This window comes from Jaculus jaculus, chromosome 11, assembly GCF_020740685.1.
Source record: "Jaculus jaculus isolate mJacJac1 chromosome 11, mJacJac1.mat.Y.cur, whole genome shotgun sequence".
Lineage (NCBI taxonomy): Eukaryota > Metazoa > Chordata > Mammalia > Rodentia > Dipodidae > Jaculus > Jaculus jaculus.
The window spans coordinates 83000746-83016894 of record NC_059112.1 but is presented as its reverse complement, the minus strand read 5'-3'; the positions used below and the strand labels follow the sequence as shown (position 1 = coordinate 83016894).

General features: G+C 46.1%; 1 protein-coding gene across 1 annotated transcript in view; it reads right to left on the bottom strand.

The window, feature by feature from the left end:
• Nucleotides 1-16149, bottom strand: part of Fndc3b (fibronectin type III domain containing 3B) — a 383188-nt gene that overhangs the window by 341260 nt on the left and 25779 nt on the right. The window lies entirely within an intron of this gene.

The following is a 16149-nucleotide window of genomic DNA, read 5'->3' as shown; positions in this document are numbered from 1 at the left end:
GCATTGTGTAAAGATTGGATGAATTAATACTCTGATGCTCAGAAAAGAAAACACAATGCAAAGACTTCCTAGTTACTATTATGAAGCTCTACAACATGCCTGACAGTCTTGAGAAACGCACAAGCATATTGCAAACACATGTGCAAACATACACACAAATGAAGAATTAAAAATTAAGTCATTTTGGTGATTTTATTACTTACAATAAAATAAAAAATCTAGCCTAATCTCTGATTGATTAAATGTATATATAAAGTTACATACAGCATTAGCTTTTCCAAGTCAGGCTAGCATTACAGCATTAAGTTATAGAAATACATACCCCTAAACACAGATCAGCCTAGAAATTGGTTTCTTCATTCTATAAAACCTTAAGAAAAATTCTCAGTAATCTGCAATTAGCAACAAATGCTTCAATGGAAAATAAAGTAGAATTTAAATTCAACTCACCATAGCTTCCAAGCCAGTAAAGTCAAAATTAACACAGTGTAGTGTTCCACACTAAGTAAGACATCTCTATCCCCACCTTCCAAGGCCCAGGGATCATTACGGAAGAGGGAGTGGAAAGAATTTAAGAGCTAAAGGAAGGGGAGGAGTGCTTTGGAATACTGCCTTCCAGATACAACGTGGCTGCAATAGTCATGATGGGGCCAGCACTACCTACACAAGACTGTATAATATGACTGGGGTTGGGGAAGAGAAATGATTGACTTAGCTAAAAGACACTCTAATAAGCTTGTTTGAAACAGCTGAAAAAGAAATGTACTGATTAGAAATAAGCAAATCTTAAGAACACTATGCTCCTATACAATAGTTTAAAAGTTTAGGAACAATCTTGTGTTTTTTTTTTCCTCAATTAAAAAATAACAAGGCTTAAAAATAGGCTCACATTTAGCATTATTAAAGCAGGCATTTGGCAGCCATTATAGGTGTTTGAGTTATTATCCCCAATGACTGCATGCCCAGAGGAGTGGTAATTCCTTCATGTGACTTGGTTTTGGATTTGGTGTCATTTGTCACCAATTCCAAAGTAAACCACAGGGAAGATTAGCTAGCACACTGCAGAAATATTCAGGGGTCTTATTTGGAAACCACTAATTCCTGAATCCAAGACATAACTTTCCAAAGGGTTGGGGAGAAGGGCCTTCAGGTGGTTGCATTCTATTTGGGGACCCCAGTTTAGCACGAGGACATCTGAAATTGCAGTGATGGGAATGACACTGACTTCCAACTGCCTTCCCTACTATTAAAAATGAATGTCAAAATACTTTGATTACAGTTCAAGATACTGTTAGCAGGATGAAAATATCTTATTTTTCACCTGATTTCAAAGGTACAGAAGATATATATGTACAATTTTTCCATTACCGCCTGGCAATTTTGAGACAACATTATGCCCTTTGAGGAAAAGAAGGAAACTTGCAATTAAAGTGTTGCCTGATTTCTCCTTTTTTGGTGCCAAAGTAACCTTGGAAGGAGACCCTCTCTCAGATGAGGGTTTCTTACCTGTGAAAGGGAACAATGTCCACTTCATTTTCATCACGGAGTCACGGTGAGAGGAGCACAATAAGCATTACAGAGATAGCCATTTCGTAAACAGTCTGCTTTTTGTGTGTGCATGTGGGTTTCAGGGTTGTGAATGCAGGCACATGTGGAATTCAGAGGACAGCCTTGTTTTCTGAGATGGGTCTCTCCTGATGTTCACAGCTGAGCTCTCCCTCAAGGTGAGCCTTCCTCCTGTCTCTGCCTCCCTCCTCTCCGCAGGTGTGCTGGGCTTACAGATGCTCATGCTACATCTCTTGCTTTACATGGGTGCTGGGAATCTGAACTTGGGTCACCAGGCTTGCGCGGCAAGCGCTTTGTCCACTGGGCCATCTACCCAGCTCCCAAGTGGTATTGAAATGTAAGATGTCAGCTTGTTAACGATTTCAGTAGACCTCTAGAGCTCACATTCAGAAATCCGGAAAAAGGAGAGACGGGGGTGGGGCTCGTCAGCCAGATTCCACAAGTCCTTCTGGGAAATGGTGAAATCGGAGCCAGCATGCCACATGTTTCTCTGAAGAGTCCGTCCGGCTGTGAAGAGTCCAGTACGAAAGCAAACAGAGACGAGTCCTCAACTGAAGCATGCAACAATGACTTGTGATTGTCATTAATTCTTTTTTTTTAAATTTATTTATTTGAGAGTGACAGACACAGAGAGAAAGACAGATAGAGGGAGAGAGAGAGAATGGGCGCGCCAGGGCTTCCAGCCACTGCAAACGAACTCCAGACGCGTGCGCCCCCTTGTGCATCTGGCTAACGTGGGACCTGGGGAACCGAGCCTCGAATTGGGGTCCTTAGGCTTCACAGGCAAGCGCTTAACTGCTAAGCCATCTCTCCAGCCCTGTCATTAATTCTTTAAGGGGCTCAACTTTTGCTTTCATGAGTATAATCATTCACTTTATCCAGATAAAAGGTGAATGGTTTACAAAATATTTTAATCACCAAAATAAAACAAGTGAATGAATACTCAAGCACCTCAGGTTTTATCTCACTTAAATATTCAAAAAGAAGTGTGGGAGATGGCCATGGTGGCGCACACCTCTAATCCCAGCACTCAGGAGGTACAGGTAGGAGGATCACTATGTATTCGAGGCCCACCTGAGATTACAGAGTAAGCTTCGGGTCAGTCTGGGCTACAGTGAGACCTTTCCTCAAAAACAAAAAAAAAAAGTGGAGATGTAGCTCAGTGGTCAAGCACTTGCCTGACACACATGAAGTCCTGAGTTCAGTCTCTAATACTGCTAAAATAAACAAGATATTCAAAACTCTCCCCCCAATGAAAGAAGTAGCCAGCAGCAAGGTCAGCTCCTGAGGCTTAAATGCCCTCACTTCCTCATCCCTTCTCCACACCGGCCATGACCCGCTAAAGGCAGGAACTGTCCAGAAGAGCTGTCCAATTTCACCAGGCAGTGCCCAGTTAAGGAAGGTGACAGGGTCACTCTATAGCAAGAGGATGCGAGGACAACCCAATCACTACACCAGGAACAAAGAAATGTGTGACAGAAACAATTCATAGGAAACTATGAAATTTTAGCCAAAGGGTGCATTATATCCTTCCCTATGCCACACGACTTATCTGGCTCCAAAATTTACTAACTAACCTCAGGCAAGTCACTTGCTCTCATGTCTCAGTGATGAGCCTTCCGAAGAAGAGGTAAGGGGACCATGAAGAACCCATACCCAGCATTCAGAAACTGGTGTATAGCAAGACCGTAGACTAGAAATGTTGCTGGTCGACTTCCCTTCAATACTTTTTTTTTTTTTTTGAAACAGGGTCTCATATAGCCCAGACTGGCTTCAAACTTAGGAAACCCAGGGCTTTGTGCACGCTAGACAAACACTCTACACTGTACCATGAGCTACATCTCCATCCCAAACTTTTCCACACGTACATAAACTAATACTTTGCAAACAAATAAACAAAAAAACTGGTCTAGCCCAAATGCCTGGTCCGGTGTTCCAAAGGAGTTAACTACATAAGAGTTCAAGTGAGCCACGGAGGACCCGAAAGGGTGAGAGTACAGAGTTCTACGCACCAAGTTCAGGCTGAGGACTCTCAATCAATCTCTCTCTCTCTCTCTCTCTCTCTCTCTCTATCTATCTATCTATCTCTATCTCTATCTCTATCTCTCTCTATCTCTCTTTAACCTTCGTCCATTCAGCATCAGCTCTGGTCCTGGGAATACAAAAGTGAGTCTGCAACCCTGCAAGAGGAACTCAGCCAGAGTCTGGTAGGTGAAGAGACCTGAAATTATCAACAGCATTCTTGAAATGAGGTGTGGGAGATGTCACACTGTGGGTTTCAAAGGCTAAAAGGCTGGGTCTCCAGCCTGTGGCCTAAGTGAGGAGGTGTGGAACATTTAGGAGGTAGGTCCTAATGGGGTAAATGAAGTCAAAGGGTAAGGGGGGCCCTGAGAAGATACAAGGATCCTGCCCTTTCTCCTTTCTCTTCTTCTTCCTCTCCTGGTCCCTGCTCCCCTTCCCTCTCCCTCCCATGTCCTCTGCTTCCTGGCCTACGGCTTGTTCTGGACTACGATAGGACCAAAATGACAGAGTCAGCCAATCCCTGCCACTGGGAATCAAAATGAGCCCCTCCTCCTCCTTCAAGCTGATTTTATCAAGTGTTTTGTCTCAGGAGACAGGAAGCCAATGGAGAGTCTGTAGCGTCATTTCCAACATGAAGGATGGAGGAGTCAGGAAATGCAGATAGAAATCTAGGCAGATGTCCTGTCACCAGCCAGAGAAATAGGTAGTGAGGCATCTTGGGCACCACCTTTGACCAGCAAGCTGATCCCTGTCGTGAGGGCCACAGAGGGAACAAGATGCCCTGAACACTGTGCTCTCAGTGACCACAAAAGTTTCTACCATCAATTCCCAGAGGAAGTCTCTTCAAAACAAGCAGGAAGGAGAAACCACTGAAATATACTTCATAAGTCACAGGGGTAAGCAGCCCGGGGGGAGGGAGGCATGACTGGTTCTCCCAGCTCACTGAAAACTCCTGCACAAGTCCCTAAGAAGATGCAAACTTCGATGGATTTTAAAAATATTTATTGAGAACCTCCATACATACAGACAATATACCATGATGATAATCCTCCTTCCCTACCACTCTCCATTCTCCCCTTTTCAAATCCCACCTCCACTAAATCCCTTCTTCTTTCCAAATAGTCTCTCTTCCATCTCGATGTCATAATTTCCCCCCTGCTGTTATGCAGATCTTGTGTAGGTAGTATTGGCCTCAAGGCGATGAGTGCCACAACCACTTTTTGTCTGGAAGACAGTATTGTGAACAATCCTCCTCTTCCTTTAGCTCTTACATTCTTTCGGCCTCCTCTTCCGCAATGGTCCCTGAGCCTTGGAGGGTGTGAGAGAGATGTCTCATTCAGTGCTGAACACTCCACTGTCACTTCTTAATTGCATAGACTTTTCATAAGCCTGTTAAGTAATTTTGTTTCAAGGCTGATGACATATTACTTAACTAGTCCAAGGGTAAAGACTATACCAAAAACACACTAGAGATTCTGTCTCAAACAGCAAACTCTCGTTCCAACTATAGCTCTGAGACTCACGATGGCGTTTTTTCAAACATATAAAACATTAAGAAAATAGTCCTTTGTTTAAGCATCTTATGTAAACGAACTGGATTAATGTTGCATTCGTAAGTGCTATAATGTAACAAGAAAAGAAAAAGTGCCACTTGTGCCTTTGTAAATACAGAAAAGCTTCAAAGATTAGATTTATATTGCCAAACTCACTTCCATAGTTTTTTCATCCTTCTCATCAAAAAGGTGGTGGGGCAGGTGTGATGGCTCATGCCCTTAATCCCAGCACTTGGGAGACAGAGGAAGGAGGAATGCCATGAGTTTGAAGCCATGCTGGTCTACAGAGTGTGTTCCAGGTCAGCCTGGGCTAGAGGGAGACCCTGCTTCATTTAAAAAAAAAAAAAAAGGATAGTGGGACTTGAAAAGACACATCAATCAGAACTGGTCGGCTGTCCCCAAAGAACTCCTCATCAACTAATGACAATATCTTCTACACATCACCACCACCTGAAAAAGATCTCAACAGTGAAGGTTTAAAAAAAAAAGGTTATGGGTTGGAGAGATGACTCAGTGGGTATTGTTTGCCACTCAAGTATAAGGGTCCAAATTTGGCTCCCCAACGCCCACAGAAAGTGTGTTTGTAATCCCAGCCCTGGGAAGGTGGAGACGAGAAGGTCCTCTGGGCTCGCTGGCTAGTTGGATTAGCTGAACTGGTGATCACTATGTTCAGAAAAAGGGGGAAAAACTGCCTCGAAGAATAAGGTGGAGAGTGACTAAGGAAGACTCCCAAAGTCAACCTGTCAACCTCTGTTCCCATGCACACATGCGTGTGCACGAACACACAAACTATACACACACCATGTGCATATACACACACATATACGCACACAAAAAGCTAGGAAGCCATGTAAGAAGGCCTCAGGGCTTTCAGATGGTTCAGGAAGACTGAGCAGAGGTGAAGACTGAGATCTACGTAAGGAAGAAGGCCACTCGGACACTCGTCCACCGTCCACTGAGCAGGGACCTGAGGAGGAGCTAGCCTCTGGGGAAGGGAGCTGGTTCATGTCCTGTGAGCCCACATAAAGGACTCCAACAACGAGTAACCACAGCAAAAGCCTTTGCACTTTTCAATCAAGGCACTTGAAACGACTTCCCCGTGTGGAACAGCGCCGCCACCACCTCCAAGTATAACGTCAAACAGGGATTCTTTTTTTTTCTTTGTTTTTTTATTTTTATGTATTTATTTATTTCAGAACAACACAGAGAGAAAGAGGCAGATAGATAGAGAGAGAATGGGCGCGCCAGGGCCCCCAGCCACTGCAAACGAACTCCAGACGCGTGCGCCCCCTTGTGCATCTGGCTAACGTGGGTCCTGGGGGATCGAGCTTCAAACTGGAGTCCTCAGGCTTCACAGGCAATCACTTAACTGCTAAGCCATCTCTCCAGCCCAAACAGGGATTCTTAAAAGCTGTATCAACTGATATGTCAAAACCTGGCAGGAGCTTAAACATGTCTTCCTGAAGTATAACAGGCACTAACGCCACCTTCTCACGTGCAGCATTTTCTTCGAAAGCATGAAGGCGGGTGAATGGCCGCCTAACTCCCTGGGTTACTCAATAACCACCCGGGCAATGGACGGCGCTCAGGAGCGGTTCTTAATCTCAGCCTTGTGACCAAGCTGTACTGAAAGGCTCAACCTGGACAAGCCTGGAGTTTCCCAGAAGAAAATAAGTTTTATTTCCTGAAGCCTGTGATCCCCTGCAAGAGCAGGAAACATGTGACTTTTCCGGGGCTATGGGAGCTGACTGCAGAAAGGAGTTTCCTACGTGTTTTCTTGGGTGGACGCTATCTCTCTGAATCTCAATATTCTCTCCTGAAAAGGAAGAGTCACACCATTTCCCTTCCCACAGTTGATCTGAAGGAATACTACCTCTTGTGTGCAACTTTGTTTTTAAATTAATTTTAGGTTAGTATACAAAATGATATGGTATTTACACATATATGTATGTCAATTAATATAACATAGTATATTAAAAAATCTGAGGGCTGGAGAGATGGCTCAGTGGTTTACATACTTGCCTGCAAAGCCTAATGACCCAAATTCAGTTCCCAGTACACACCTAAAGCCAGATGCACAAAGTGGCATAAGCATCTAGATGGAGTTCCTTTGCAGTGGCTAGAGGCCCTGGTGTACCCAGTCTCTTTCTTTCTGCCTCCCTCCCTCCCTCCCTCTCTCTCTCTCTCTCTCTCTCGCTCTCGCTCTCTCCCTCCCTCCCTCCCTCTCCCAAATAAATGAAAAAAAATTTTTTAAATCTGGTACCCAGGGACTAGAGAGATGGCTTAACGGTTAAGGCACATGCTTGTGAAGCCTAAAGACCCAGGTTCAATTCTCCAAGACCCATGTAAGCCAGATGCACATGGTGGTGCATGTGTCTGTAGTTCATTTCCAATGGCTAGAGACCTTGGTGTATCCATTCTCTCTCTCTCTCTCTCTCTCTCTCTCTCTCTCTCTCTCTCTCTCTCTCTGTGTGTGTGTGTGTGTGTGTGTGTGTGTGTGTGTGTGTGTGTGTGTATGCGTGTGTCTTTCTCCCTCTGTCTTTAATAAACAAACAAAAATAAATAAAATAAAGCCCGGCATGATGGCACATGCCTTTAATCTGAGCACTCAGGAGGCAGAGGTAGGAGGATCACCAAGAGTTCAAGGCCACCCTGAGTAAATTCCAGGTCAGCCTGAGCCAGAGTGAGACCCTACCTCGAAAAACCAAAACTCAATAAATAATAAATAAATAAATAATCAGGTACCCAGAACAGCAAAGTGTACAGTCAATGTTTGGTACCATTGCCCATTCACTGTTCATCTCCCCAGACGCTCCCACCAAAAACGTCATGGCTGTCCTAGTGACCACAGAGTCATGAAGAAATGTGAGAAGAGAGGAAGTAGGGAAAACTGCCAAAGAACCAATGTGGGCAAAGAGTGCCTGATCAGAAAACACATGCAAGCCAGTGAAGCTTATGACCTCCACTTCCACAGCAGCCAGAGGGTCCTGGTTCTCCTTGACATCCAAGTCTCTTGGGCGTCCCTTGTAAATACTAATGCATCAGAAGGGGAACCGAAGGTGATAAAACAAGCATAGGCACCACACGGGGAACAAATGTATTCTAGAACTCCAGGGCCAGTTTCCTCTCCTTACTATCTCTGGGAGAGAGACAGAGGGGAAGGGGAGGAGGGATAAATCCGGAAGGTGGTATTTTAATATAAACACGACAAGCCCAGTTCTATCACCGCAAGATACCTTCTGACTTCAGCACAAAAGTCCTTTCTGGCCATCTGGAGCCACTCCAGGCACAGGGCCAAAACTTTGCAGATCTTTTACAAAGTAAATGACAGGTCAGTAACTGCCACGTCGCTTAAAGCACAGCCAAAGGGATCACCTCACATCCCGCTCGGCGCTCCCTGGAGCTTGACACGTGTACTAAAACCAAAGTGGCTCCCAAGTTCGTCTGCCCACTTTCCAGTATCCCAAACTTCACTTGTCACTCCTGAACAAGGCACCATTGTGTGTGTGCGCGCGAGAGAGAGACAGAGAGAGATCTTAGTACCCTACTTCGAAGCTGACAGGAAGTAGGACGTTCTGTAACCTTCACTGAAACCTCTGAATTACACTGAAGCTTATAAACGTCCATGACTGTTTCAGAAATAGCACAGGAACATCTACTTGAAATTTTAAATGTCTGTCCCCTGCAGGGACTGATGGCCATAATGCTGGGATCGTGTTGGGGTTACACAGAACGCAAGGCAATGGAGATAAGGGTTAGATCACTAGGAACCTGTAAAGGTGGTGAAAATGTCTCTTTTGGACGGGGGGGGGGCATGTGTGCTTGCACGTATGTGCCTGTGATATGTGCATGTGCACGTGCAGATGTGTACACCTTATGTCCATGCATGTAGAGGCCAGACAGTGCTTGGTGTCCTCCATTGCTCATCCACGTGCGGCCATGAGGCGGTCTGAGTCTCTTAGCGAAAGCAAAGCTGCCTCTTTTTTTTTTTTTTTTTTTTTTCAGTCCAACCGGCTGACTAGTGAGCCCTAACAATTCTCTGGTTTTTTGCGCACCTCAGGACTGGGGTAGCAAACATGCATGGCCACATCCAACTGTTTATTTAGGTGCCTGGGAATCAAACTCAGCGCGTAACAGGCCTCCTCAGGTCACTCACGCTTGCAGAGTAAGCACTCTTACCTGCTGAGCCATCTCCCCAGCCCCGGAAACTTCTGTTTAAGCCCAGTGGTAAGATTCCTCTCTTCATCCAGTACTAGGGCGAAATAGTGAATAAAATCAAAGTGATCAACTTCTCTGCCAAAAACACAAATCAGCAATGTCCAGTCAATTTCCTGTAATATGCCACTAACAGTGAGAGCCACCTGAGAGGGTAAATTTGACTCTCTTCCCCAGCAACACATGAGAACATGAAGGGGCTTCCTGAAAACAATTATTTGTTTTGGGGCAGTGTGTAAAGGAATGGCAGCTACTTCTGAAATTGCGTGTAGCACTGGAGAAGTATCTTATCAGGCAGAATACCTTAAAATGGAATTCTATAAGGTTTTATCTAGCAGATTGCCCCTTGAAGATAAGGCATAGGGAGGTAGTTGTACAGGTGAATGAAAGAGCTAAGTGCAGATTACAAAACTAAATTGTGGACAGCATTCAGGATGATAAGCCTATCAAATTATGGTGCTCTAACAAAATACCTTAGGCTGGGTATCATGAACAACAACAGCAAGTGGTTCCTTATGGTTCCAAGGTCTGGAAGGCCAAGGTCAAAGGACCAGCATACTCAGGGTCTGGTGTGGCCTCACTCCAAGCTAGAAGGGGCACCTTCTTGGTGGGTGCTCCCACAGAAGAGACTCCCCTGGGTGTCTTCCTATGCGTTATCATCATCACACCACATGAACCAGAGGCTCCCCTTCACACCCGTCACTTGGGAGGTTAGGATTTCAACATCCAAATCTTCAACTGCCACAAACATTCAGGCCCAGCAGGAGCTCACCCTTCTGGAGTGTGTGTGGGAGGGGGGTGGAGGGATGGCTCAACAGTTAAATGTGCGTGAAGGCCTGAAACTGCACATGTTCGAATCTCCAGATCCCATGTAACCACGTGGGCATGGACTGTAACCCCAGCCCCACAAGGGGAAGCAGAGAACAGGGAATTAGGAGTGAGAGACTCCAGCTCAAATAAGAACAGGCAGAAGAGCCGTGAAGCAGAGCAGGACAGCAGACCACCACAGGCGAGCTTTCCTGTCACACGTATGTACACAGGATGACACAAGGGCTCACACATGTGCATACACCACACGAACACATCAAACACACACACATGCCACATTATGTACACACATATATACAAGCTTCCCCCCTCAAAACAAAAACAGGAAAAGGAAAAGGAAAATTGGGGCTAGGGAGATAGCTTGAGCAACAGAGTTCAATCCCAAGAACACAGGTGAAAAGAAAGTCAGGTTGGACACTGTGCTCTGGTGTATCCAGCGCTGGGCTCCAGGCTGGGGAAAGACTGTCTCAAAAACGTGGACACCATGGGCTCGAGAGATGGCTTAGCAATTAAGGCTGTGGCCTACAAAACCAGAAGACTCAGGTTCAATTCCCAGGACCCACATAAGCCAGACACACAAGGTGGCACAAGCATCTGGAGTTCAGTTGCAGCAGCTGAAGGCCCTTCTGTGCCCATTCTCATTCTCTCTCTCTTTCTCTCTGGTAAATAAATAAAAATATATTTTTTAATGTGGACACCTGAAATTGTCCTCTTGTCTCTACATGTATGTACACTTGTGTGCTCATACACATGTATTTGCACACACAAGAAAACGCACACACATACATACACACAAATATATATATGAAAAAAACTTTGGCAATAAATTCACAAATTCAGAGCCAGAAAGGAGCTTATAAATCATCTCACCCTCACTGTTACCAGATCACCTCTCCAGCTCATCTCTTAGAGCCCTTTTTTCTTTCTTTCTTTTATGGGTTTACCTTCAAAGCAGAATGTGGTCATTACTAAATCAATGGCCTCTGAATGCCCTGAACCCATGCCAACTGCGGCCCCTGTGTCCTATCTCGGGAAAAAGAAAGGGACAGCAATCTTATCACGCAGTCACATGGAAGGCCACGTCCCAGTGCAGGAAAAGGGCAGAAACCTCAGGGCAGACTCTTCACTGTGGGTAGAACTACATTCCCCAGAGGGTTGGTGCCGCCTTCCCAGATGGAACTTCTAGGTGGATCTCACCAAGAAAACGGATGGACGCACAAGGGCAAAAGAGGAAGGCAAGAGCTACCGCAAAGACATTGGTGGCAGACATCTGATCCAGAGGATGACGAGCAGGGAAAGGCAGGCTTTGGGGCAAGGCTATGAGGTGAATGGCAAAGAACAGATTGGCACAGTGACTGGAAGAACTGTGGGCCATTTGAAGGAAAATAGGCAACAATCAAGACTTTCGTCAAAAGCATACATTAAGAAGAAGAGTAGAGGCCCTGATGCATCCATTTTCATTCTCTCTCTCTCTCTCTCTCTCTCTCTCTCTGCCTCTTTCTTTCTCTGTCTGTCTGTCACTAATAAATAAATAAAAATAAAGCAAAAAATATTTTTTAATTTTATTTATTTATTTATTTATCTGAGAGCGACAGACACAGAAAGACAGATGGAGGGAGAGAGAGAGAATGGGCGCGCCAGGGCTTCCAGCCTCTGCAAACGAACTCCAGACGTGTGCGCCCCCTTGTGCATCTGGCTAACGTGGGACCTGGGGAACCGAGCCTCGAACCGGGGTCCTTAGGCTTCACAGGCAAGCGCTTAACTGCCAAGCCATCTCTCCAGCCCAACATTTTTTTAAAAAGAAGCTGGATGGGAGTGGTGGCTCAGATCTGTAATCCCAGCACCAGATACTCAGGCAGTACGCAAGATCAGCTCCATTGCATAGCAAGTTCATAGCAAATTCTAAGTCAGCCTAGGCTACAAGTGACTCTGTCTCAAAAAAAAAAAAAAACCAAACTCAAACCAACAAAAAGGGATTCAACAAATAAGAAAGAGAGCAAAAGATGCAAGCACACAAGAAACAGCAAGGGTGCTCTCAGAGGAGGAGTCCTGAGGAGTAGAGAGTGAGGCGAGGCTCTGCTGCAGGGGTCCAGCTATAACCTCACTCCCTTCCCGGCCCGGGCGGCAGAGCTGCACCCAAAGCAGACAACCATTCTCTGACTGTAGCCGCTCACCCAGTCCTTCGCGCTCTTCTCACTCAGACCCTTATTACTCACTCACTTTTGATTGCTTCCTCACTATGATATACAGGCTTCAAGAGAGAATGAACAGAAATCAAAAGAAGGAAAGGAGGAAAGGCAGAAAGGAGGAGAGGGAGGGAGGGGAAGAGAGGGATTGATGAGTCTATTAAGACTTGGGCAGAATGCCAGGTCTGGTGGTACATACTTGTAATCCCAGCATGCAGGAAATGAAGGCAGGAGAATCAGTAGTTCATGGTCATCCTCAACTATATAGTTCAAAACCAGACTAGAATAAGGAAGGAAGGGAGGGAGGGAGAAAGGAAGGAAGGAAGGAAGGGAGGAGAGGGAGAAGAGGGATGGAGGGAGAGGAGAAGGAGAGGGAGGGAGGGAAGAAAGGAAGGAGGGAGGGAGAAGGTGGGAGGGAAGAGGGGGATGGGGAGAGGGGAAGGGAGAGGAGAGGGAGGGAAGGAGGGAGGGAAGAAGGAAGGAGGGAGGGAAGAGGGGGATGGAGAAAGGGAAAGGGAGGGGAGAGGGGGGAAGGAAGGAGGGAGAAAGGAAGGAAGGAGGAAAGATGAGGAGGGGGGAGGGAGGAAGGATGAGGAGAGGGGGAGGGAGGGAGGGAGGAAAAACTTCGGGCTGGGATGTGTCCTGGAGGGTAAAATACATGCCCCACGAGCATGAAGATCTGAGCTCAGATTCCCAGCACCCACTGAAAATGTTGAGTTCAGATTGCCAGTATCCACATAGTGTCAGGCAGCTCACATTATACTCTGAATACTGTAGAGGTAGAGATAAGAGAATCCCAGGGGTTTGCTGGCAAACTACTCTGGCCAAGTATGTGTGTGAGCTGTGGGTTCATTCAAAGACCCTGTCTCAAAAAATAAGGTGGAGGGTGATTGAGGAAGACACCCAATGTCAACATCTGGCTTCCACACACGCATCCATACACATTCACACAAAAACCACAAACACACACATGCAAAGAAACAAACTTGGGCAGAATCCGAAAAGCACATTCAACGACTATGAAATCTGCTCTAATCAAGTTACAAAATAGCAATCTTAACTCTTAAAAATCAACAGTGTAATGGGTGTGGGGGTACACACAGTCTCAGCACTTGGAAGGCCGAGGGAAGCAGATCACCATGGGTTCAAGACCAGCCTGAGCTTGGTCCAGATCATCTGGGCTAGAGTTAGACCCTGCCTCAAAAACAACAGCATCATCAATGAATGCAGTGTTTTGAATGCTTGGTTCCCAGCTAATGGCAATTTGGGAGGTAGGGCCTTGCTGGAGGAGGTGGGTGGTTGGGGCGCGCTAAACAATGTTCCAGCCAGGTCCCCCCGCCAGAGCCCAGCTCACTTTCCTGCTGCTGCTGCCCGGCCGCTGCTCGGCCATCCTTCCCCTGTCACCATGGAGTCTGCCCTCGAGACTACTGTAAGCCAAGGGAAATACCTTCCTGCCACTGACTGCTTTGGGTCAGGCGTTTCATCCCAGCAATGTGAAAGGAACTACAATGAGGACAAAGAGAAGTTCTCACTTCCAAGGAGAGAAATAGCAGACAACTAGGAGAGAGAGATAAGAAAAAAGTAGGCAATCTCCAAAGCCAAGGAAAGGAAGCGCCTAAGTCCGGGAAAGTAGGGAAGGGCCCAAGTACTTCAAGACCAGGCAGACATACCAGCGTCAGACCTTCAACTTCTCTGTGTGTAAGAAACCACGAAGAGGGCTGGAGAGATGGCTTAGTGGTTAAGCGCTTGCCTGTGAAGCCTAAGGACCCCGGTTCGAGGCTTGGTTCCCCAGGTCCCACGTTAGCCAGATGCACAAGGGGGCGCACGCGTCTGGAGTTCGTTTGCAGAGGCTGGAAGCCCTGGCGCGCCCATTCTCTCTCTCTCCCTCTATCTGTCTTTCTCTCTGTGTCTGTCGCTCTCAAATAAATAAATAAAAAATGAACAAGAAACCACGAAGAAGGGGATTAGAGGAGAAGGGGGCGAAGTGAGGAAGAAGAGGGAGAAGGGGAAAGGAAAATGGCAGACTTAACCTCACCCCATATTTTTCTTAGTTACACTGTTTAGCACATGTCTCAGGAAACAGGATCACACATCGTGCATTATCTTCTGGAACTGTAAGGTTAAAAAGAATGAACAGAGCCGGGAGTGGTGGTGCACGCCTTTAATCCCAGCACTTGGGAGGCAGAGGTAGGAGGATTGCCGTGAGTTCGAGGCCACCCTGAGACTCCATAGTGAATTCCAGGTCAGTCTGGGCCAGAGTGAGACCCTACCTCAAAAAAAAAAAAAAAAAAAAGAATGAACAGAGACCTCTTTGGTTCCCCCCTGCCCCGACTTTGTTAAGATGGTGTAACGTGTACAAATATCACCATTTCCAGTCCATTGAACAAAGAGATTAATGAACTGAGCAGTTTCTCAGAAGATTTCATGGAAGAAATCAGCCTGACCTAACTACAGTTCATATGTTGAAATGAAAATACAAGCCACCACTGTTTAACTGAATGAGATTCACTCCTTCTTTATGGAGTCTTCCCGTGGAGATTGTAAACGACAAAGTCAAAAGAAGTTGCTTTGAAATTGCTCTAAAACAATGTGACTATCATCCATACCTTTAAAATTTATGATGAAAAAGCAATCTACAAACTAGGCCATCTAGGAAGGACACAATGAAAACTGATCCAACTTTCATGCACTTGAAGCACCCAACAGACACTTAGGACAGACTCTACGGGAACAGGCGTCAAGGAAGAAGGGAAAGGGGGGAATGAGATCTCACCCGCAGGACCCTCCTTTTCCTGCAACAAATTAAACCCTTCTGAACCAGCTACGGGGAGTGGGTGTTTTACCTGTGGTCGTAGCCATTCTTTACTGCACACTAAAAAATCATCTTAGTCACTGCTTCTAGCTTAAATTGTCATACAGGGCCACGCAAGGGAATGCAAGCATGGCTTTTAAATTAAAATCCCACGTAAGCATCCTCCTGGTGCCAAACACGCGGCACCTCTCCAGCAAAACAACAGATGTCTCACTCCATCAGTAAGCCGTTCATTCAACAAACACTAATTGAGCACTCACTGTTTGCCAGAAGCTGCATGTAAGGCACACGTGGTACCTCCGTTCAAGGAATCCAGAGTCACTGGGAAACTAGCAGGAAGAGGAATCAGGATTGTTTCGGCTCCCTCCCTTCCCTCTCCTTTACAGACAAGCCCTACACCTGACTTGCAGGAAGTGAAGGGGTATATATTGTCCTGCCATCTCCTTCCTCTTCCAAAGGGGAGGCAGAAGCAGGGATGGAGTAGCCTACGCTTGAAGGTTGTCTCCCACCGGCCAGCTCTACCAGTTGGGAGATAACAGAGAGACACCTAGGTGTGGGACCAGCTCATAAAAGGCCTCACCCCAACCCCCCAACCCCCCCCCACCAAATTCTCACCTGAAGGTCTCAACAGGGATCTCACACTACCCCAGAGCAATGGGGCAGACAGCTGAAAGATGAATCTATAGTTTAAAATCAAAATCCACTACCGTTCATTACTTATAGTTAGTTGGGGGTTAACAATAAAATGAAGCCATGGAAGCCCTAAAAAGAAACATTAGCGAATCACAACTGGTCGCACTGTCCATTGTGCATGCTCTCACTTCAAGATGGGAACAATTTGGAAGGGGGAGAGGATTTAGGGGCTGGGGATGTAACGCAGTAAGTACAGTGCTTGCCAGGTAAACATGAAGCCCTAGGTTCAATGCCCAGCACTACATATAAAACTGGGCATAAGTGATGCACACAC